Source organism: Bison bison, unplaced genomic scaffold (genome assembly GCF_000754665.1).
Source record: "Bison bison bison isolate TAMUID 2011002044 unplaced genomic scaffold, Bison_UMD1.0 scf7180017864108, whole genome shotgun sequence".
Taxonomy (NCBI): domain Eukaryota; kingdom Metazoa; phylum Chordata; class Mammalia; order Artiodactyla; family Bovidae; genus Bison; species Bison bison.
This window is the reverse complement of record NW_011494680.1, coordinates 12,209,928-12,234,017: the sequence shown is the minus strand read 5'-3', so window position 1 is coordinate 12,234,017 and position 24,090 is coordinate 12,209,928. Positions and strand designations below refer to the sequence as shown.

At 40.3% G+C, this 24,090-nt stretch overlaps 1 long non-coding RNA gene across 1 annotated transcript; it reads left to right on the top strand.

Moving 5' to 3' along the window:
- The first annotated feature begins 221 nt into the window (after window positions 1-221).
- LOC104987894 lies at window positions 222-22,475 on the top strand. The gene is made up of 3 exons (XR_825181.1): window positions 222-356; window positions 20,063-20,194; window positions 22,297-22,475. It is a non-coding gene; the product is annotated as an uncharacterized LOC104987894 (long non-coding RNA).
- Window positions 22,476-24,090: the final 1,615 nt, after the last annotated feature.

The following is a 24,090-nucleotide window of genomic DNA, read 5'->3' as shown; positions in this document are numbered from 1 at the left end:
AAAAAAAAAAAAAAGCCCCTGGAAAACAGCCAGTAAATTTTTGGTGTTTAATATTATCCTAAAGGCAAGCATCTTTCTCTTTCCAACTTGCTGACAACACAATTGTTAGGGGTCATGCACTCAAAATGGGTGTGTCTTCTTGGTAAAAAATAATACACATGTGGTTGTCCTAGCAGTTCCTGATCCTGTTTCTATTTTCTACACTTTCTCTAAGAGGATATCTGGGTCAGCTCTGACACACCCAGACCCTTCAACTCTGTCTTAACATCCTGGACTGCTGCCAGTCTCCTTTCTCCAGACGAAGCAGCATAAGACCAATCTACGAGGACTTTGGAGCTTGGTGTCTACAAGGCCAGGTGAGTTGGTGTGCACTGGGTGGGCCTCTGCCCGCACATTGAGAGGTGAGGGTACCAGCTGGTGGATTGGGTGGATCCCCAGGCTGAGCAGGGTTCCAGCTTAGGAGATGCAGGGCAGCCCCAAGAGAACTGGTAAACCCTCCTGGGCCACTGGCCTGGCCCATTCCTCACTTTGGCAGTTTCATCATCTTCTAACTTCTTTTTTGTTTGTTTTCAAACAGCTCTCCTTTTGAATATTTTTACTCCTTTAAAAGCTGATTTATTCTATCTGCTTTATGCCACATGAGTGCTTTTTCATTTAGTGTAAGCTGGTGCACTTTCTCATTTTGATGGGGCTTTGTCTTCAGAATTAATTTCAGTCATTTCTTCTTCTCTTCATATCTTTAGCAACTTACAAACATTTTTTGAAAGATCAGTTTATATGATTTATTGGATCTTTAAAAAACCATTGCTATCTCTTCCTATTCCATAATTATTTTACTTAAAAGGCTATTTTTCTTATTCAGATGTGAACATAAAAAACAATATGTATCTCTGTTTACATAGTACATATGGGATATTAAAAAAAAAAGAATCAGGTGGTTGTGTCCACATATATTTCAGTGGGTTTTCTTCAGCCTTTGCAACTACAAAAGCAATACTATTATTTTTGTTTTACCTTAAACCTACCAGAGAAAAGAAGAGTGTTACATAGTGTTTCAATTAGCTTAGTCTTTCTTTCTCCAGTGGTAACAAGTGTGTTGCCGGGAAGCCTTCTCTAGTAGTGCTGGAGTGATGAAGCGTGCCTGGTACATGGCATTGCTTGCAATGACATCTTTTTCTGCACAAGTGTCCTGGAATCACTGTGGATGGAGAGCCTGTCTTAAAAGGACGGCCTACTGTGATTCATAATTCTGGTCCTGCAACAGTAGGCAGAGCCGCCTGAGACAAAAAGCCTTTTCCAGCTTTGCAGGAATCATCACTCAAGCATTTAAAACATGGAGTCTCTTCTACCAGCGCAAAGCACTCCTGTTCATGTTAATGAAAGTCACACATTTTCCCTCAAAGCCAGAAAGGATGCTTCAATCTTTCCCCAGGAATCCTAGATGATAAAGAAAGAGTATCTGTAACTTCTTTCTTTTTATTGTGGAGCCGAAGGGAATAATGAAGCTTAGAGAGAAGCTGGCAACACTTAAAATCAAGCTCTCTGTTTGTTGACAACAGAAAAATAACTTAGTGCCAGAGCCTAAATGCAAATGTCTCCCTCCATGCTTGGTAATTTTCAGGTTTCTCTTTCCTTTTTCACTTTGAAAGGAAAAGAAAAATCGTTTTGATTTTTAAAGGATAAAACAGATTTTAAAAAACATTTAATAGACACTAACAGCTCATTCTCCCATTAATTCAAATCAAGCATTCTTATTGATAGAATCTGAGAAAAAGAGGAGATAAAACACAATAGATGAAAGACACAGGTGGAAATAGTAGCAGCATAATAGTCCTGTTCTGTGGCTCTTAAGGCAGCAGATTCTACGATTCTTCTTAAGCTAAACTACCCCTGATGTTGGAGGGTTGAGTGCAATGAAAATGCTTCATTTTCAAAGAATTAGCAAGATCATTAGCAAATCCTTATAACCAAGAGTAGTACAAAGAATTGACAATAGAGCAGTGTCATGTAGCATTGGTCTTCTAAGGACTCATTTTATGTTTCAATTTTCTTTGTCAATCCACATGGTGAATTCTATTCACTTTGAGAATGTAGGGGTAGTTCAGTAGGGCTTCCCAGGTGGCTCTAGTGATAAAGAACCCACCTGCCAATGCAGGAGACATAAGAGACGTGGGTATGTTGTTCAAAATATAAGAGGCTGTATGTGCAGGAAAGGACATGGGTTTGGATCTTAGAACACAGACTCAAGTTTATTTAGTCAGTAAATATTTACGTACTACTCATTCCAGTGCTCAGCCTCGAATGGTTATGGAATCTTGAATATTCAACTTAGTTTTTCTGAGTATATTTCTGTGGAATATACTCTCCCACCTAGCAAAGTTGCCAAGATCTTTCTGTTGTTGAGTCATTAAGTCGTGTCCAGCTCTTTGTGACTCCATGGACTATAGCCTGCCAGCCTGTCCATGGGATTTCCCAGGCAAGAATACTGGCGTGGGTTGCCATTCCCTTCTCCAGAGGATGTTCCCAACCCAGGGATCAAACCTGAGTCTCCTGTGTTGCAGATGGGTTCTTTACCGCTGAGCCACCAGGGAAGTCCAAGGTCTTACCTCCTCCATAAAGTGACTCAGAGAGGGCAGTCTAAACACTCAACCCCCGTGGCCACTGTGATTAATTTGGGATGGGCCCATGGCCTGAGGGTTTCCCAAATGGCTTAGTGGTAAAGAACTTGCCTGCCAATGCAAAAGACACGAGAGATGCTGGCTCGATCCCTGATTTTGGGAAGATTCCCCTAGAGGAGGGCATGGTAACCACTCCAGTATTCTTACCTGTGAAATCCCATGGATAGAAGAGCCTGGTAGCCTACAGCAATGGGGTCACAAAGAGTCAGACGTGACTGAAGTGACTGAGCACGCATGGCCTGAACTGAGCCAGTCTGAGAATTTTGCTGGAGTTTCCTGGACAGAGGAGTGAGACAGCTGCTCACGATCGCCAGTTATGAGGATGGTAACTTAGTTTTCACGTGCCTGTGTACTCAGCCGCTCTAGTTGTATCTGACTCTTTGTGACCTCACGGACTGTAGTCTGCCAGGCTCCTCAGCCCATGGGATTTCCCAGGCAAGAATACCGGAGTGGGTTTCCATTTCCTTCTCCAGAGGATCTTCCCAACCTGCATTGCAGGAGGGTTCTTTACCAACTGAGCCACCAGGGAAACCACGTAGAGAGTAAATTTTAAGCCACAGAGGAGGAGGTCTGTGGAGCTGTAAAGAGTCCACACAAGAGAGCTCTGGTAATGTGCTTTGAGTTGCTGTATCTAAGCTTACTGGATCCAGTTCTGGATATTTTATTTCCATGGAATTAAAGGACTTCAGAATGAGCCTCTCCAAAATGTGCCACTCTGGTACGTGGATTATTCTAAGCTGAAGATGACCAAGGTCCAAAAGGCTCAGAAGGAGCTTTTTACATCCCCCTTAACTGACTAAAGGATTTAAATAGAGGGCCTGGTCTAAGAACTGTCTGCTCCCGGTGGAGCAGCTAGAATGCTCATACATTAACGGTGGGAATGAAAAATGGTACTGCCACTGTGGGAAGTCTGGTAGTTTCTCCACGACAAAGGATAGCACATATCTATATGAATATTTGTACACACATATTCGTATCATGTTTGTGACAGCCCCAGACAGGAAATGGTCCAAATGTACATCAACAAGTAAACGTAAAAATGAACTGTGGTATATCCACATAAAGCTTCCCTGGTGGCTCAGTGGTAAAGAACCCTCCTGCCAATGCGGGAGACACGGGTTTGGTCCCCAGGTCAGAAGATCCCCTGCAGATGAAAGTGGCAAGCCCCTCCAGTGCTCTTGCCTGGAGAATTCCATGGACAGAGGAGCCTGCTGGGCTGTGGTCCATGGGGTTGCAAAGAGCTGAACATGGCCGAGTGACTAGACAACAAAAACAATGTCCCCATAAAGGAATACTATTTAGGAATAACTGGACTGCACTCATGATATACACAAAATGAGAAATTTCAGAGTAATTATGTGAAATGAAACAAGCTGAGTAAAAAGGACAGATAAACAAACAAGAAAAGAGAACCGTCAGCAGAGAGAACCGCAAAGGATACGGGCCAGGTGTGGTGAGCAGGAGGGAGTCGGCAGTGCCTGTGTCCCCTTGAGTGTGTATGGCGTGTGTGTCCCATTGTTCCTCCCTGGCACGGCAAACATTTGTTTACCAAACGTGGTCTCTTCCTATCTCCCTGTGAACTGCCTTCTTCCCTTTTGAAGTCCCAGCCTCCCGTCCCCACCGCCCCCCGCTCCCCCGACCCCAGCCTCCTTAGCTCAGGATGGGAGATAAGCTTCAATTGCCTGACTGCCTTTGACCCTTTCATGTCTTTGTGAGCCTGTCATACATTGGAAATTACATCTGCTTTTCTCCTGTTAATCTATCTCACATCAGTTTAATTCGATCAGCCAAAAGAACTTATAAGTATAGAGGAAAATTTTTCAAGTTTTTTCTACCCCCCTCCCCCACTTTTTATTGTTTCATTTTGTTTAGACCAGTTTGAGTCTTGACGAGGACATTTTGGTTCTTTGCTGGTAAAGCTAGAATAATAGTAGTATTTTCCTTAAAGATTTCTTGTGATCTTCTCTCCATCTTCTCTTTATTACCAAGCCCTACTGAAATCATCACTAAATTCTCATGCTTTGAGTATCTTTTTACTTTTATTTTCCTTTTGAACAATAAATCTGTAAGTTTGAAGTTTAGAGAAAGTTAAAAGAATGGTAATAAAATTAAGAATATGTATTTTCTCACCATAAAGAATTAACAATAAAGAAAACTTGTCATATTAGCTCAGCCTGTTTGTCAAAAATGTGAAACATGGTATGAAGTAGAAATCTTCCCTTTAGCCACCAAAGATGTCATCAATGTCCACCTTTGTGTCTGTTTGAGAAATTTTCTAACATACAGCATTTAAACATTTTGGTACTGTAGGAAAGATTATGATACAGCATTAAAACCTTAGAATTCTTTTGGGGGTAGAGTCCTGTTGATGCTAACATTCTCTTCACATTTTCAGCACTGACAGCAGTGTCTTTGTTGGCCAAGTGTTCAAAATTTCTTTCTCCATCCTTCCCCTCAATTACCCCACCCTTCCACATGTCCCCTGCCCCTCCTCACAGACACAGTTATAAGCCAGCCTCCCATCCTTTTAATGTTTTTCCTGGTGCAGTTGCTCAGAGAATGTATATACATATTGCTTTCCTGTGACACTTGCCTCAGAAATAGCAAAAATAAATCTGATGGAAAAAAGTCATAAAGAAAGATCTATTCTTTATAATGCCAGCTATCAGGCTGATATGAATGACTCACACTCAGGAAGTGACAAGTAATGTATAGTCATTTTTGAAACAGAAATGACTAATCTTTAACCCTTGACCAACCAGCTCATTGCAGAAAGATTTTCTTGGTATTCCCTAAGTGAGGGGCAGTAGACAGCCTACCCAATGCAGGGCATATCCATTCCCTTATATGTCAGATCTTATCACTGAATATTTTATAATGAGAGACAGGAATTTAAGCAAATATTTGAAGGAGCAAAAGGAGATAACAGTCAAGTGATGGGGTGAGGAGGAGGAGGAAGAAAACCTTAGATGCCAACAGTTTTTGTCCTGGGATTTGATTGGGTTAAAAACTCTCAGACACAAATAGACAAAATATTGTATTTTTACATTTGTGTGTATGCATTTCAGTCATTTCTGTCGTGCCCAGCTCTTTGCGACCCCATGGACTACAGCCCACCAGGCTCTTCTGAGGATGGGATTCTCCAGGCAAGAATGCTTTCTTAGTAATTAATTGTGCTAATGCAGCCTATGATTAAACTTGTAAGCTGTTTAAAAGTGTTAATTGCTTAGTCGTATTCGACTCTTAGCAACCCCATGAACTGTACCCCACCAGCCTCCTCGTCTATGAGATTTTCCAGGCAAGAGTACTGGAGTGCGTAGCCATTCCCTTCGCCAGGGAAACTTCCCAACCCAGGGATTGAACCCAGGTCTCTTGCATTGCAGGCAGATTCTTTACCATCTGAACCATCAGGGAAGTTCTTTAGATAGGTTTAAATGTAGGCTGCATTAGCACTATTAAATCCTAAGAAAGCATAAAAGAGTACCTACTGCAGGACTTCCACTTCTTCCCAGGAAGAATTAAATGCTTTAGAAGCTGCTCTTCTTTCATAAAACCTAGAAAACTGGACTGTGAGCCCAAGAGAAGGAAAACAATGGACTGAGCCCTTGCTTGAAGCAGTTTCCAGGCTGTGGTAGAGGGTGGGAGGACATACATGGAGCTGGTGGCTTACTGACTTAGGGAGACAGAGATGGCAGTTTGGGGAGGCTGATGCAGTCACACTTCATGGGCAGAGGGCCAGGAAAATTAGAGAGTGCTGGAGATCTGCAGAGGGTTCCTTCTGAGTCTTTGGCTAAATACTCATTTGCACATGTAGGAGGTGAATTTACAGAAGCCAAGAAAAGAGCCACCAGGAAGCAGTAGACCAAAGGATTCTAGGAGCTCACACAGGACTGGGGAGAGTTCATGGTCTTCGCAACCTGCATGAAGAAATTTGGTATGACATGCTGCTGCTGCTGCTACCAAGTCGCTTCAGTCGTGTCCAACTCTGGGCGACCCCATAAATGGCAGCCCACAAACTCTCCCGTCCCTGGGATCCTCCAGGCAAGAGTACTGGAGTGGGTTGCCATTTCCTTCACCAATGCATGAAAGTGAAAAGTGAAAGTGAAGTCGCTCAGTCGTGTCTGACTCTTTGTGATCCCATGGATGGCAGCCTACCAGGCTCCTCCGTCCATGGAAGTTTCCAGGCAAGAGTACTGGAGTGGGTTGCATTGCCTTTTCCTGGTATGACATGGGGTATTGGCAAAATTCTCCCAGGGGTTACACCATCATCTCAGGGCTAAATTACTCCTAGAGTCATCTTCTCTGGGCTCACTGATAAAGATTAGCAACAAGCCTTGAAGGGCTCAAAATGGTGTACAAGTGAAAGTGCCAGAGAAGCAAATACTCATTAAAAGAAAACAAACAAACAAAAATCTGAATGACATAACCCTCACAGTGATAAGTAAATGATAAAGAAGTTACTTTGTTTGCAGATAAGCAGGAAACTACACCCAATACCCAGAGGAAAATCAGCACCAAAAATGACAGAGAGAAAGAAATTAGGAGACAAGGATCTTAAGACAACATTTATAAATCTTAAATATGCTCAAGGATATAAAAGAAAAGATGGAAAAGATCAGGAAAGAAATGATAAACATGATAAAGGACCAAAGGAAACTTTGAGAGGTGAAAAATACGATACATATACACACAAAAATAGACTGAATGAGATTAACATCAGATCAGACACAGCAATCACGGAATTAAAAGAAACCTGCTCCTGGGAAGAAAAGCTATGACAAACCTAGACAGTGTATTAAAAAGCAGAGACATCACTTTGCAGACAAGGTCTATATAGTGAAAGCTATGATTTTTCCAGTAGTCATGGATGGATGTGAGTGTTAGATTATAAAGAAGGCTGAGTGCTGAAGAATTGATACTTTCAAATTGTGGTGCTGGAGAAGATTCTTGAGAGTCCCTTGGACAGCAAGGAGATCAAACCAGTCAATCCTAAAGGAAATCAGCCCTGAATATTTACTGGAAGAACTAATGCTGAAGCTGAAGCTCCAATACTTTGGTCACCTAATGCAAAGAGCCAACTCTTTGGAAAAGACTGTGATGCTGGCAAAGAATGGAGGCAGGAGAAGGGAACGAGAGGATGAGAGGGTTGGATGGCATCACTGACTCAATAGGCATGAGTTTTAGCAAACTCCAGGAGATGATGAGGGACAGGGAAGCCTGGTGTTCTGCAGTTCATAGGGTCCCAAAAAGTCTCACATGGCTTGGCCACTGAACATCGGCAACAGCATCGCCTACATTTAAACATTATTTTAAATCTTTTTGTTACTCCATGTTTCACTCAGCTAATTTCTTCTAACCTATCTTCTGTTTCACTAACTCTTCAGCTGGATGTCTTGTGAAAACTCTCCCACTGAGTTCTTAATTTCAGTTACTATATTTTCAGCTTTAAACTTTATACTTGATTTTTCTCCAAACCATCTAAGTCACTGTGTAACAGTTTCCATTATGCTGTGGATAATTTTAACCTTGGCCTATAATAAATTACTTATTTTGTAGTTCGATAATTCTACTATCTAGAGTTCCTAAAGGAAATTAGTCCCGAATATTCATTTGGAGGACTGATACTGAAGCTCCAATACATTGGCCACCTGATGCAAAGAACTGACTCATTGGAAATGATTCTGATGTTGGAAATGATTGAAGGCAGGAGGAGAAGTGGATGACGGGGAATGAGATGGTTGAACGGCATCACTGACTCAATGGACAAGAGTTTGAGCAAGCTCAGGGAGTTGGTGATAGACAGTGAAGCCTGGTGTGCTGCAGTCCATGGGATTGCAAAGAGTTGGACATGACTGAGCTACTGAACTGAGAGTTCCTATGCATCCATTTCAGTTTTCGGTAATTTCTGCTGATTCTTATATATAGGGTCTTGTGTTTTCAGCTGTTTAGTTACCTTTTACCTTGTTTAACATCTGAAATTATAGGAATAATCTGAGGTCCCAGATGATATAAACTTTTCTTGAATATCTTTAGGGTACTTATTAAATTATAAAAATTTTTGATCTATCTACAAAATTTGTGAGCTTCAAATTAATGTGATTCCATTGTATTGTTGAAAAGTTTATGTGTATCTCTACCTTAATCTATCTATTCATATCATTAAAAGCTTTAAATAGGGGAAATTAACTTGATCTAATAGCTAACTCTGGACCAAGCGTCTGTATCCCTGATTTTTGCATATTTCATTAGAACTGATTTTATTGATGTTCTAGTTTCCCTTTTAAGCTTCTTGTTGTATACTGTGAACAATAAAAAAATTATTCCAGATATAATATTCTGAATCACCTGACCTTCATAGTCTTAATTGATTAGTAAATGTATTTATATTGTCTGAATTTAAGATTAATGTTCTTTTTAAAAAGTGAATTTCTACACATGGTTTCTTTCTGTTCCTACTATCTTAAAATATGAGATGCAAATAATGGGACAGCCACGTTACATTTGCACAAGAACAGTCATACTATATTACACTGTAATTTGTCCTGATTATATTGTTGGCCTCGTACAGAATCTATGAGATTTTGATCACAGTGATACAGTTCCCTGGAGATTATAGCCAATAGCTACCTGCTTGATATTATAGAATATTGTAGATAAAAGAAATAAGCTTTTAAAAGTTACTTTGATATAATTTGAGTTTATTAACTATTAAGCATGGAATTCATTCTTTTCTAGGAACCGCCAATAATTGTGCCTCCTTGAATTCAATATTCATTCCAACAAGAAGATAAAACCAAATTGCAGCAAGTCATAGAAGTTCCCTTTTCATTTTCATTTCTTGCCAGACTATTATCTTACTTTATTTTAACTCTTTCTTCAACTTTATTACTTCTAACTGAAAGTATCTCACAGTTATCCCTCTGATTATAGCATTGTTCCTTTGGGGAAAATGAGGCTTTGCATTATACTATTTTCCCAAGTGCTTCTAGGATTAGAAATATATTACTCAAATAAGTAGCACACATGCAGGTTTACTTAAAATTTCTTTCTTTTGTAACATAGGAATAAAATATTGGCCTATTTATAACCGGACCACCAGATATATTTTCCTTTTTCCGCAGGGAATGCAATCATATCCAGACTTTAGATATAAGAGCAGATAATGAGAGAATTAACATTATTTGAATCTGTTACCTTTCTTTCTGCCCAAACCTCTTTTCTTCATTATATTACCATCTCCTAGTGGAGACTATATTGAAACAAAACAAAATGAAAGAAAAATGAGATAAAATGCAGAAATGGATTTTCCCTTCATTCTCATATAAGGAAACTCTGCATTTTGCTCTACTCTGAAAAGAAAGTAATTTAATTTTTCTTTGATTTTTATTTTCTTATTTATTGAGTGGAGTAGTAATTTCTCACTTCAGTTTTTTTAAAGCTTTTTTTGGTTGAGGTGGGAGGAAGCAGAGATAACCATATCATTTTCATTATCTTTCTCAAAAATTCAAATACTTTTTCACTTCCAACTTAAGATCATTTAATCATTCACATCAACTTAAGATCATTTTAATGCTTCTGTTATTTCAAAACAATGATCTCTGGACTGAAGTTCTGAGGGGTATAAAACGGAGGGGAGAAGAAAAGAATAAGGTAGCTATCTGAAGCATCTTAGACTAAGATTATATTTCATTAGATTTCTTAAGCTCCTTCACTATGTACAATTCACTGAATGTTCAAGATGGAGGCGGACCTGCCTCCCTGGGTGACGAGACCAGATGCCAGTTTGAGCGCCTGAACCTCAGCACCATGCAGCACCCAACTTCTGGGTTTTGTGATCTGGTCTTCATGTTGGATTTAACAGTTAACACACTTGAAACCCTTTGAGTACTTTGACCAAACTATTGTAGTACTAAATTAGATATCACACATACTTATCAAAAGGTGGAGATTATATTATGGTGTCTGTATCCATTAGCTGAAAATACAAGACAGTCTTTTTTAAGAACCAAATTCCTTCTCTGTGTGGAAGGAATACAATTAGTCTGTTTTTCTTCTTCCCTGGTTAACCTTGCTGCATCCTACCTATTGTCTATAGAAGTCAGTGTGCCTTCATCTGATTGGTACTGAATACATCTTGAAACTTTCAACTCCATCTGAGTTCTTTCATAAATACAACATTGATTTCACATTTGGTGCTGCTAAAACTTTTGCTGTTTGGGATTTCCCTGGTGGTCCAGTGGTTAAGACTTTGCTTTCTAACGCAGGGGATGTGAGTTCAATTCCTGCTGTTGCTGACATAGAAATTTTAAATAACATCAAGAGTGCATGGTAGCATTCCAAGGACTTTTAAATGCCATTCAGGACCTTTCTGATTCTGGAGTCTCTGAATAATACAGATAGAGTATTTTTATTTCTTATTTAAAAATAGTTCTAACTATACAAGTCAAAAAAAGGAGCATGGCTAGAGTCAGTAATACGTTAGAGCCATCTTATATGGGCTTGGAAGATACAGCTGTTAAAATAGTAGCTTTTGAAGCCATAAAATTATTCATGGTGGATGGATTTATTCCTCAGAAACCAGTAGACACTACAGTGGGAGATGTGTGTGCTAAGTTGCTTCAGTCATGTCCAACTCTTTGTGACCTCAGGGACTCCCACCAAGCACCTCTCTATCCATGGGATTCTCCAGGCAAGAATAGTGGAGTGGGCTGCCATTTCTTCCTCCAGGATCTTCCTGATCCAGGGATCAAACCCACGTCCTGTATATCTCCTGCATGGGCAGGCAGGTTCTGTACCACTGACGCCACCTGGGAAGCCCCAGTGGGAGAGTTGGTTGTCAAATCCGTAGCAGACAGCACTGGCTGGAGTCCTTTTGTTAAGGATCCTTAACACATGTTGCGTCTCCCCAGCTCTCAAGATGTACCCACTACCATTCATTTAGGAAGCATCTCCCACATTATTTTCTGTGTGTTTACATAATTTAGGGTTCCTGGATGAAATATATAATTTTGTTAGCATTTTTCCTATTTATTTTTTAAAGTGCGGCAATTTACTCTTTGGTAGCTTGCTTTTCTCCCCACTCAACAAAATCTTGGGTCTCTCTCCTTTTTTAATACTATCTCATGTATCATATACATAGTATATATATACTATCAAATAGTGTAACTTATTTAGTAATTGCTCTGTTTGTGAATGGGCTTCCCTTGTGGCTCAGCTGGTAAAGAATCCACCTGCAATGTGGGAGACCTGGGTTTGACCCCTGGGTTGGGAAGATCCCCTGGAAAGGGGAAAAGCTACCCACTCCAGTATTCTGGTCTGGAGAATTCCATGGACTGTATATTCCATGGGGTTGTGAAGAGTTGGACACCGCCGAGTGACTTTCACTTCACTTTGCTATTTATGAATATGGGCAGAGTTGTCAAGTTTTTACCTTGATAAACATTGCAGCAACAAATGTCCATATACCTATTTTCTGGCTGCAGTATTTCTAGGATAAATAATGACATTTGGAATTTCTGGACTTAATGGTCTAAGCATTTATAATTTTAATATAAACTGTAAAATTCTTTCCAAAGATGCTATAATAATTCACAGCTCTGTCAGCAGTGAATGGCCACCCAGTTTCTCTAATCTTGACCTAGACTTAATCAGTGTACATTTCCTAATGTAATGGTTAAAAAGTGACCATTTTAATTTGTGTTTCCTTGATCTCTGTGTACATTTAACATAGTTTCATATTTATTATTTGTTTTCAGGAAAAAAGCTGTCTGGTGCTTTCCTTACTTCACTATTTTTTGGGGCTTTTTTCCCTAATCAGTTTGTAGATCATAATCTGGATATTAATCCTACGTCGTTTATTGCGGTTTGAGTATTTTCTTACAGGGTCCTTTCATAGTATTGCTTTTCAACTTTAATCTTTTTATTCTATGTTAATGTTCAGTTCACAGAAAAGTTGCAAAGGTTATACGGTGTGGTCCTATATACCCCTCACCCACTTTCCCCTATTGTTAACCCTTCAACTTACTGTAGCACATTTGTCACAATGAAAGAATCCATACTGGTGTATTATTATGAACTAAATCCATACTTAATTCATGCTTCCCTGGTGGCTCAGTGGTAAAGAATTCACCTGCCAACATAAGAGATGTGCATTTGATCCCTGGGTGGGGACGATCCTCTGGAGAGGACATGGCAACCCACTCCAGTATTCTTGCCTGGAGAGTCCCACGGACAGAGGAGCCTGGTGGACAACAGTTCATGGGGTTGCACAGAGTCAGACACGACTAAGCGACTAAACAGCAACAACAACATCAACACACTGAGTTCACATTTGATCAGTTCTCACCAGTGCTCTTTTCCTGCTGCACTTTTCCATTCAGGACACCAGGCTGCATTAGTCATCAAGTCTCCTTGGCCTCCTCTGGATGTGACATGTTTGCAGGCTTCCCCCGCCTTCTTTATTTGATAACCTTGACAATTTTGAGGAATATTGGGCATGTATTTTGTAGAACCTCCCTCAGTTTTACAAAATAGAATTTTGTTTGTCTGATAGGTTTCCCTAGTTTGACTGGGATGATGTTTTGGGGAAGGAGACCACAGAGGGGAGGCAACATCTCACCATAGGATAAAGGCGCCATGCTCTTCCCGACTCATCCCTGATGATGGCAGCCTTCATCTCCTGGAGACGGGAATGTTAGAAGTAGGAAGTAATCATACCTCTGATTTTTGCTTTTTTTCTATAAAAATTGAATATTGGCTGAATAAGAGCTAATTGGCACAAAAAGAGAAATCGGAATATAGATATTTAATTTGCTGAATAATCCCAAGTACTTGCATGTTAAATATTTATAAAGTTTGTTGTTTTTATGAGTTTATTTATGAAAGATGGATTATGCCCATGAGATTACACTGGGTAAACTTTCTCTAAGGCTATTTGGTTAAGAGAGTTTCCTCTGTTTTGTTTTTTAATGGTAAACAATATAACAGGAAATAAAAAGAATAAAGACTAGTACAGTGCATACTGCATTTATAATAGTATAAATTTGCAATTACATCTAATGACCAACATTAAGTACAGTGTATTATTCAAATTGCTCTTCAGTATAAATTATGCCAATGATTAAATTTACGGTGGTAGCTATGAGATGTAAACTAAATATTGTGACATTCTTTAATTGAAATAGATGCTTGTACTTCAATTAATGGCAATTTTTTAGGTCATTAACTCTAGAAATTTGTTTTTATAGTCTATTCAGAATTCTACAGTCAAATGAATTGAGACTCAGGCAGCATGGGTTTATTAAAAACAAATCAATGTCACATAACCCTGAACACATTTTGGGAATATAATGATAACATATCACATAAAATTTGCAATGCAAAGGAGTAAAAGTGTCTATTTCTGTCTCTTCTAAATCTTTTTATGTCAAATATGTCTACTTCTTTCCAAATAATGGTTTATGGACAAGAGATATCTAGACCTTATGGTGTGAGTTTTGCTCTCCTATTGTTTAACCCACCTGAGACTTCTTCATTAGCCTTGATAAAAATGCAGCCACATATTAACTTCCAGTACAGAGTAGGTTGTGCCAAAGGGGACTAGGTCATGGGTGTCATCTGGAGGGAAGAGCAGGGTCTTTATAAAGTGTCTTACAAAACTTTACTGAACCCTTGTCATTTCACTTTGGCAGCTTGTAAAACGTTTATTTATTTTTAATTGAGGGATAATTACTTTACAATATTATCTTGATTTCTGCCATACATCAATGTGAATCAGCGATAGGTACACATATGCCCCCTCACTCTTGAACCTCCCTCCCACCTCTCACCCCATCCCTCTCCTCTAGGTTGTCACAGAGCACTGGCTTTGAGTTCCCTATGTCATACAGCAAATTCCCACTGGCTAAATATTTTACACTGGTAATTGATGTATACGTTTCAATGCGACTCTCTCAATTCATCCCACCCTTTCCTTCCCCTACTGTGTCCAAAGTCTGTTCTCTACGTCTGCGTCTCTGATGTTGTCCTGCAAATAGGTTCATCGGTACCATCTTTCTAGATTCTATATATATATGCATTATTTGTTTTTCTCTTTCTGACTTACTTCATTCTGTATAGTAGGCTCTAGATTCATCCACCTCATTAGAAATGAGTCAAATGCAACTTTAAATGGAATAAACTTCCTGAAGGACATTGAGCCAAGTATCAATGTTTAAGTGATCTATCTCAAAATAGGGCCCAAGGGCCCATACCAAGAGCACCTTGAATACACATTAAAATGCAAGCCTGCTGAATCAGATGCTTAGGAATTGGGGTGGTGCCTCCATGTTTCCCATTTCTCTAGGTATCCTTATGCAAACTGAAGTTCAAAGTCCACTGTTGTGGAGGGTACTGTTTTATTTATAATATGTGCCAGAGAGTAAGAATGAATACATGACCTTCTCAAGTAGAAAGATCTTCTGACCAAATACAGTGTCAGGATAAGCTGTTTTGCCTTTCCGAGGATGTCCTCTTCCACGTAACTTGTCTTGTCTTTGCTCCTTTAACCCTCTGTGGTCATCAGCTGTGTCATTCCACCTTACAGTTACTCTCTAGTAGTAGGTTGTATTAGGGGCTTCCCAGGTGGTGGTAGTCTAGTGCCGGGAGCCGGCATATTGCATATTGAGTGCATATTGCATATTGAGTGCAGCACTTTCCACAGCATCATCTTTCAGGATCTGGAATAGCTCAACTGGAATTCTATCACTGCCGGGAGCCAGCATGAGGAGCTCCACCCATGACAAAGGTCATGAGGAAGGAGGCTCGGCATACACAAAGGCGGGATTGAGCCTCAGGAGTCCCCTTGGAAATTCTCAAGCATTTACACCCAAAACCAGAGTCTGCCTACTTTCTGCTTTGTGCTTTCACCTACACTTCTGACTTTACGGGGGGCTGTCCCCCACTACGTCTCTGAAAAAAGAGTTAGCTTACAGCTCCAGTTAATAATTCCTGGGTGTGACAGTGTTTAACCTACAAACTCCTTTGGAAATCCTCTAGCCTGCCTGAATAGGTTTTTCCGGCCACATGTGATTGTTCAGAGCCTCCCAACTGTGAGAGGCAGGAGATGTTCTAAACTGTCTAAACACAGATTCTTTTGAGTAGTTAAAAGATTGATTAGAAATTGTATTGGTGAAGGGATTTTCACTTGTTGGGCCAATGTTTGCTGCTAAGTTTCCATATTCCTTACCTGCTGTGTCCCTGGCAGTGTATTGATTAATATAATTGGTGTAAGTAGTAGCTTTAATGTTTGTAACCTGGGACCCTTGAGTTAATTCTTTTTCTTGTTATAGCCCACCACACCTTTGCTCTGTAGGAATGCAACTTTATCTAATGCTTTTGGAGGGTGGCTCCTGACCAATCACCTTTAGAGAAAAATAAGTTTTCTGAAGAAAGGGTCTTAAAATGTTAACAGGCCTCTGGGCCAAAAGATGATGCAAATCACCTAAGCTTTTGCATATGATAAGTTTGCAGGAAGAAAGCCTGGCTTGCTGCATGACTCTACCCCTTCCCCCATTTTCCTCTATGCATAACTTAAGGTATAAAACTACTTTGGAAAATAAAGTGCGGGCCGTGTTCACCGAAACTTGGTCTCCCCATGTCGTTCTTTCTCTTACCTTCTGGCTGAATTATTCAACCTCTTTTCTTCACTGAATTTTCCTACTGAGCTATCCTTATTTCAGCCTCTTTTCTCCACTGAATTTCCTCACTGAGCTATCCTCATTCTATTACTCTTTATATCTTTGATAAATATTTAAATAAATAGGTCGCCTATGCCGTCTCTCCTTCGAATACCCTGGATCAGCCGGGGCTGGACCCCGGCAGTCTAGTGGTAAGGAACCTGCCTGCCAAGGCAGGAGACATTAAGAGATGTGACATTAAGAGATCCCCTGGAGGAGGGCATGACAACTCACTCCAGTATTCTTGCTTGGAGAATCCCATGGATAGAGGAGCCTGGCAGGATACAGTCCATGGGGTCGCAAAAAGTCGGACCCGACTGAACATGCACACATGAACTTGGTTGTAATCTCCTTGAGAGTAGGACTCGTGTGATATCTTCCTTGCATCCCTATTGCACCTATTTCTTTGAGGGTACAAGAATATTTGATGATCTGAATTGGGAAAACAATTAGCTAATTAGGTGGAGACAAAGTATTATTGTTGCTAGACATTTGTATTACTATCAGGTCCAATGATGAATTACGATAAATGACACTGAAAACAGCAGGCATAGTTCCTGCCCACCAGAAAGTAATACAACCAGTTCTCCTGATTATTTCTTAACATTTCTCTAATATTTTCCTAGCTTAATTCCAGGGCAAATCTCTTTTGTCACTTTGCTTTACATTTATATAACAGTTTCTTCCCAGCCCTGAGGGATATTTTCAGGCACACATAGTAATGTTCTTTAGGCATAGGAGAACCAGTGTTTGTATTAAAAGTATACTGACTTTTATATATGTATTTATGGTTATTTAGGTAATAATAAGGGGCATCCCAGGTGGCAGAGTGGTAGAGAATCTGCATGCTAATGCAGGAGACACAAGAGACATGGGTTTGATTGCTGGGTCAGGAAAATCCCCTGGAGGAGGGCATAGCAACCCACTCCAGTGTTCTTGCCTGGAAAATTCCATAGTAGTTTGGCAAGCTACGGTGAATGGGGTCACAAAGACTCAGACATGACTGAGCACATACACTCAAACACACAGGTAATAATAATAATAAAGCGTCAGGAAAACATATTAAAGATGCTTAATTCATTCTCACCTTGTGATAACAGGTGAGTAGGTGCTGATTTCTACATCTCGTCTCTTATGTGCTAGAAAATTATGAGATCTCCTTCCCTATAACCCCTCAATGAACAACAACAAAAAAATAATTTTTTCTGTTGTTTCTTGGGTTTGAGGATGGGCAGTGGTGAGGGGAGCAAGGCTGAAAAATACTGTGGTTGTGTTTTTTCTGATTTCATCAGTCCAGGCCACACAACCGTCTAGTGAATGGCAAGATGGGGAAGGTAGCTGCCTTTTATAAGTCACCTGCCTCCTGGCGATGTCATCACACAGGGAATTACTGCTTTGTAAATCTAATGTTTTGTAGTCACTAACTTTGACCACACTGAGCAGTGTGTTCAAACCCAGCGCTTCGTACAGGGTGGCTCCGTCTAGTGCTGGTGTCTTGCCCTTGGTCTTAGCTCCTGGAACATAAGGTGTGACCTTCCTCCCTGGCTCTCTCTGAGTGCTCAGTCTCTAGGCTTTGCTCTGGTGTGGACTCTGGCGTCCTGAAGGACTCGAATTCTCAGGTAAGAATACTGGAGTGTGTTGCCAGTTTCTCCTCCACAGGATCTTCTCAACCCAGGGATTGAATCCAGGTCTCCTGCATTGCAGGCAGATTCTTTATCATCTGAGCTACCAGGGAAGCCCTCTTTGACACTGTAGTGTTCTTATTTTCAACTTATGATTGCCTTAAGTTCAATGTTCCAGTCTGTGAATGGGAAGAGCGTATTCATATTTACCTTTTTACATCCTGAAAGATTTACAAAGGAAACAGTTACAGAGTAATTCCTGTGGACGATGACCTCCATGGGAGCCAGCTGATGCATGAAACATCAGTACCATGGCATTCAACAGATAGTCATGTGCCACGTTCTTTAAACTTTACATTAATCAAAATCATTAAAGAAATTAGTCATACCAGCCAGCCTCATTAGTTTTAATTCATTCTATGATGTGTAATAAAATACAGAGAACACGTGCCTGTATCAGGAGGCGTGATGCTCTCAGTCGCTCTCATCACTGGTTTAAATGAATGCTGCTGCTAAGCTGCTAAGTCGCTTCAGTTGTGTCTGACTCTGTGCAACCCCATAGACGGCAGCCCACCAAGGCTCCCCTGTCCCTGGGATTCTCCAGGCAAGAACACTGGAGTGGGTTGCCATTTTCTTCTCCAATGCATGAAAGTGAAAGTGAAGTTGCTCAGTCGTGTCCGACCCTTAGCGACCCCACGGACTGCAGCCCACCAGGCTCCTCTGTTCATGGGATTTTCCAGGCAAGAGTACTGGAGTGGGGTGCCACTGCCTTCTCCTAAATGAATGCTGATTCTCACCTAATTCGCAGGTTTTGTTTGCCAATAAGCTTAATTAATTCATAATTGATGCCTTAGCCCTTCCTTCCCCAGAAAGACTTTCATTGTTTACTGATTTCTATAATTTACCGTTGGGGAAAAAAAAAAAAAACAGTCTCTATAGTGTTTGCAGCTTTGAAACAAAGCATGAAGACTGTAGCCAACGAGAGAAGGAATGTCACCTAGCAGCTCTGGAATCTCAAACTGTTGAAATCGGACAGTTTAGACTTTAATTTTCATGACTAAGAAACCCAAGCAATGCATTTTGTTTATCTCTGTGGAATAATGTTTCATTTTTTATTTATGCAAATTTGTTTTTTTCTCAGCTTCATAAAGGTATAATTGACAAATAAAATGGCTTGTATTTAAAATGTACAATGCGGGACTTCCCTGGTGGTCCAGTGGTTAAGATTCCACACTTCCACTATCGTGGGCACAGTTTCCTTCCCTGCTTGGGGCGCTCATATCCTGCATGTTGTGTGGGGTGGCCAAAATAAAAAAGTACAACCTGATTATGTGATACGGTATACACTGTGAAATGATTACCACCACAGAGTTAGACATAGTTACCATTGTGTGTGTGTGTCTGTGTAGTGAGAACCCTTATGATCAACTTGTTTAGCAAAATTTCAAGTAGACAATCCAGTATCATTAACTATAGTCACCATATTGCACATTAGATTTTCAAAACGTATTCATCTCATAACTGGAAGTTTGTACCCTTTGACAAACATCCCTCGTCCCCCAAACTCTGGCAACCCCCATTCTACTCTCTGTTTCTATGAGTTTGACTTTTTCTTGCTGCTACTGCTGCTAAGTCACTTCAGTCATGTCCGACTCTGTGTGACCCTATATACGGCAGCCAACCAGGCTCCCCCATCCCTGGGATTCTCCAGGCAAGAACACTGGAGTGGGTTGCCATTTCCTTCTCCAGGGCATGAAAGTGAAAAGTGAAAGTGAAGTCGCTCAGTCGTGTCCGACTCTTAGCGACACCATGGACTGCAGCCCACCAGACTCCTCCATCCATGGGATTTTCCAGGCAAGAGTACTGGAGTGGGGTGCCATTGCCTTCTCCGACTTTTTCTTAGTGTGGAGTAATTTTTAATGCTCAACTTTGTGGAATAATATTTTATCTTTGTGGAACTTTGCACATGAGAACTTTTTTTTTTTCAAAAGTTTTGTGGAACTTTTGAAAAACCAGCTTGTAAGGTCTCTTTGCTTTTCACTTTCAGATTTACACCTGTGATAGAAAAAAAGTGGGAAATAAGTCCTCTGATGAGATATTGCCACTATGTGTTAAGAGCTTTGACAGCAGAGAGACTAAAGCAAGTGGCCTGGGAGTGGAAATATCTTGAAAGCAGCAGGTATTTCTATCATTATTATGTGTCCAGGGACGTGTTGATTGTGTGGAATGGGGCAGTGACCCTCTAATTGTGTTGAAATCGATGATTCCCGTTATCACCACCAGAGGATGTTCTAAGCACGTTTTTTGTCAGAGCAGCTCACGTTGACTGCAATAGCCCATCCTTTCAACAGAGGTAGAAGAACGACTCTGAGGCTGTGGAAAATCTCAATGTCAACAGCAGCTCATAAAAGGGAAAGAACATGGCATGAGCTGTGTGTTTGGAAAAGTCTGAGGCGTTTAGCCCAACCGTTCTTGAATCATTACCATGATACTGACAAGCAAAGATATTTCTGAGAAAGCTGTCAGATTTAGCCCTCGACTGCATGGTTAATAGAGAAAAGAGCCAGGTTACCCACATTTCAATTCTTTCTGAGCTTTGGGCAAGCAGCCATTTTTGTTATTAGATTAAAAAAAAAATCTTGTGGTGAGACTAGTACAGGAAGAGAGACAGGGAAGAGAATAAAGGAGATATTTTTAGGGGAATTTTAGTGTCACGTTCTTTAGATAAGGAAGGGGTAGGATGGGGAAATATGGCTTACAGTCACCTCAAAAATAAGCTATAAAATGCAGTCAGAAGAATAGCAAGAACACCTGTTGTAGATAAGAACTTTAAAAACTGGTATTGCAAAGCAAAGTCTGCTATCAAATGTCAAAACTACTTGGAGATTGAATCTCATGCCAGCCCAGAAGGAGACACAGTGAAGCTGAAAAGCAACAGGCCATCAGTTTACCTCATTATGTTAATTATAGCCTTTTTTGCATGCTGGGAGTACACTTGAGAATACATGATATATATGAAAAAGGGTAAGTATATTATGTTATTGGAGGTAAATCATATGTGTGCCTGTGTGTACGTCCGTGTGTGTGTGTGTGTGTGTGTGTGTGTGTATGTCTACACGCAATCAATAAAGAGCACAAAAAGTGTTTTTCAAATAAAATATAAATATTTCAAAGGCCAAATCACTGCTTTTAATAAAAAGATGTTATTTATTTAGATAAGAATACTTCACATGAGATCTACCCTTTAAGCAGATTTTTATTTTATTTATTTATTTTTTTGGCCATGCCACGTGGCATGTAGGATCTTAGTTCCCTGACTAGGCATCAAATCCATGCCCCTTACACTGGAAGCAGAGTCTTAACTGCTGGACCCCCAGGGAAGTCCCTCTTAACAGACTTTTAGACGTACAATACAGTGCTACCTGTAGGTACAGAATTGTACAGCAGACCTCTAGAACTTTTTCACCTTGAAAAACAGAGTTTATGTCCACTGATTAGCAACTCCGCATATTCCATCTCCCCAGACCCTTGTAACCACCATTCCAGTCTCTGAGTCTATGATTTTGACTGCTGTAGACAACTTACATGCCTGGAGTCATGCAGTATTTGTCCTTTTGTGCCTATTTTGCTTATTTCACTTAGTGTAAGGTCTTCTACCCAGGTTGTCACGTGTGGCAAGATTTCCTTTTTTTTTAAGGCCAAAGAGTATTCCATTGTCTACCCATTTTATTTATCCATTTATCCATTGAGGAACCTTCAGATTATTTCATCTTGGCTATTATGAACATAACTTCAATATATTTATTATTATTATAAGGTTTGATTTAGTTTTTATGAGATTCTTATAGTAGAATAGTAAAATGATTGGTATAATCTTAGTGACAACTACAATTCTTAGAGCGAAAACAATTGGCACCTGGAACCTTTTAGGCGTAGAATCCCGCGGGCCTGTGACTTTGTGTACAAGTCAGGGTCACGGTTGTTGTCTCCTGGGCCTTGGGGGAATCACAGATGTTTTCTTCCTGGGAATCCTGGGATGCAGTGTCACCATCTAGTGTCTGGGCTTCCACTGCTGCACTAGTTACCTCCTACACATTGGTTTGTTACTAATTTGTGAACACTGGCCATCCAGACAATGGGGGACTGTGGTAGCTCACAGGGTTACTGTGGAAATAAAAGAAAATAACAAAGTTAATGTGAGTAGTACATGTCTGGCTCATAACAGGCACTGAATGAGCACCAATTACTATTATTTCATTATTTCTATCTCTTGTTTGCCAGAGACAAATCCCAAAAGAGACCACATTCAGAGCCAAACTCCACTGAGTTTGGAAGGAAAGCAGAAGCTCTCGTCTTCAGAAAGTTTGAAGAATCACCTGAATTAATTCGAATGAAAATCTCATGAGATCCCTTCTGGTTTCCTCCCTAAGGTGCATTGCACCAAAATCATTGATTATATCATTAAACTGTGTGTGTGTGATCAGTCACTCAGTCCTGTCCAGCTCTTTGTGACTTTATAGACTATAGCACACCAGGCTCCTCTGTCCATGGAATTCTCCAGGCAAGAATACTGGAATAGGTTGCCCTCGTCCAGGGGATCTTCCCGACCTAAGAATTGAATCCAGGTCTCTTACGTCACCTGCATTGGCAGGTGGGTTCTTTACCACTAGCACCTTCTGGGAAGCCTCATCATTTAATTGTTACCCCCGATGAGAATTCTGGATTGGCTGATCTGTATCAAAGGGGTATTAATACCCCCTTTGCAAAGGTGACATTATCAGCTGTAAATCTTGGTTTACTGGGACCAGTGAGACCACCCAAGATGATAAAATAGGACTTGCCTGGGATCACCTAGGAGGTGATGCTTTTAGAAAAACACGTGAAGTGACCAAGTGAAAGGACAGAACAAATCGAAGAGAGAGATTAAAACAAAACAAAACAAGTAAAACTTCCCCTCTGCCCAGTGTGAGTCTGGTAATGAACTAGATTATGGTGTTGATATTTACTATTTTTATGCAATTCAGTTCTCTTAAAAAAATATTTCAGAAGCCATCAGGGAACAATATCTGTACTTTGTTACTACTTATCAGAACCAAAGTCATTTATCAAGTCTTTTGCTTCACATTCTTCTTCAATTTATTTCCTAAAATTATGCTAGTTATATAAAACTCACTGTAAACAAGGAGTTGCTAGATTTTACCAGAACTCTACGTGAAGGTTAAGTCTCCAATAAAAATGCTATAGGAAAAAGAATTTGGGTCTCAAATGAAGGACAGATATTACTTTGTATTTTGGTAGGAAGTCAAATTTAAAAGCTAACCTTTTTGACATAAGCACATAAATTTGAAAGGAATTTGGGACATGACTTCTTGATTTATGGACGTGTATACACGAGTAACTTCACTTTGCCTTCTCCCTACTTCAGCGTTTCTCTGTAACTTCCTCTACGGTCTCTTTATTCTCATTTCCAAGTCTAGATAATCTTCTTTGACAAGCCCCATGCTCTTGTTTCTGTTCACTCCTCTTTTCTTGACCAGATTGTTTTCTCTCTCCTATCTGTGGTCTCTTTCTCTTTATTGGTTTCTCTCCCTCAACCATCAAGCCATCTTGAGCATAACCTGCAAATGTCCTAGAATACCATCTATGGACCTTATGGCCTCCTTGTTTTATCCTTACAGTCACCCTCCAACATAAGGACAAAGTAATCAAAGTGGGCCTGCACTTCAGAACCACAGAACACAAGGGTCCAAGTCTGGCAAGACAGACTCTATCTATGTCAAGAAGCATAGAGTCGAGTAGACAGATGTGTAAATGTGCTGGGTTGCTGAGACCTGTGGGTGTAAGCTGTCTGAAAGGACTCATTGTATTCCCAGAGTTAGAGGAGGTGAGATCTGCTAAAAGATGAGCTGGTATTAGCCAAGTGGGTAGTGGCAGCAACAAGGAGGACTTTCCTTGTGCAGGTACAAGTAAGATGTGAATTGGAAAGAGCATGAAGCAACAGGTGTGTAGAGAAAACCACAAGTGATTCTGTGTCACTGGAGTGTAATGTATTAATACAAAGGACGGTGTTCAGTA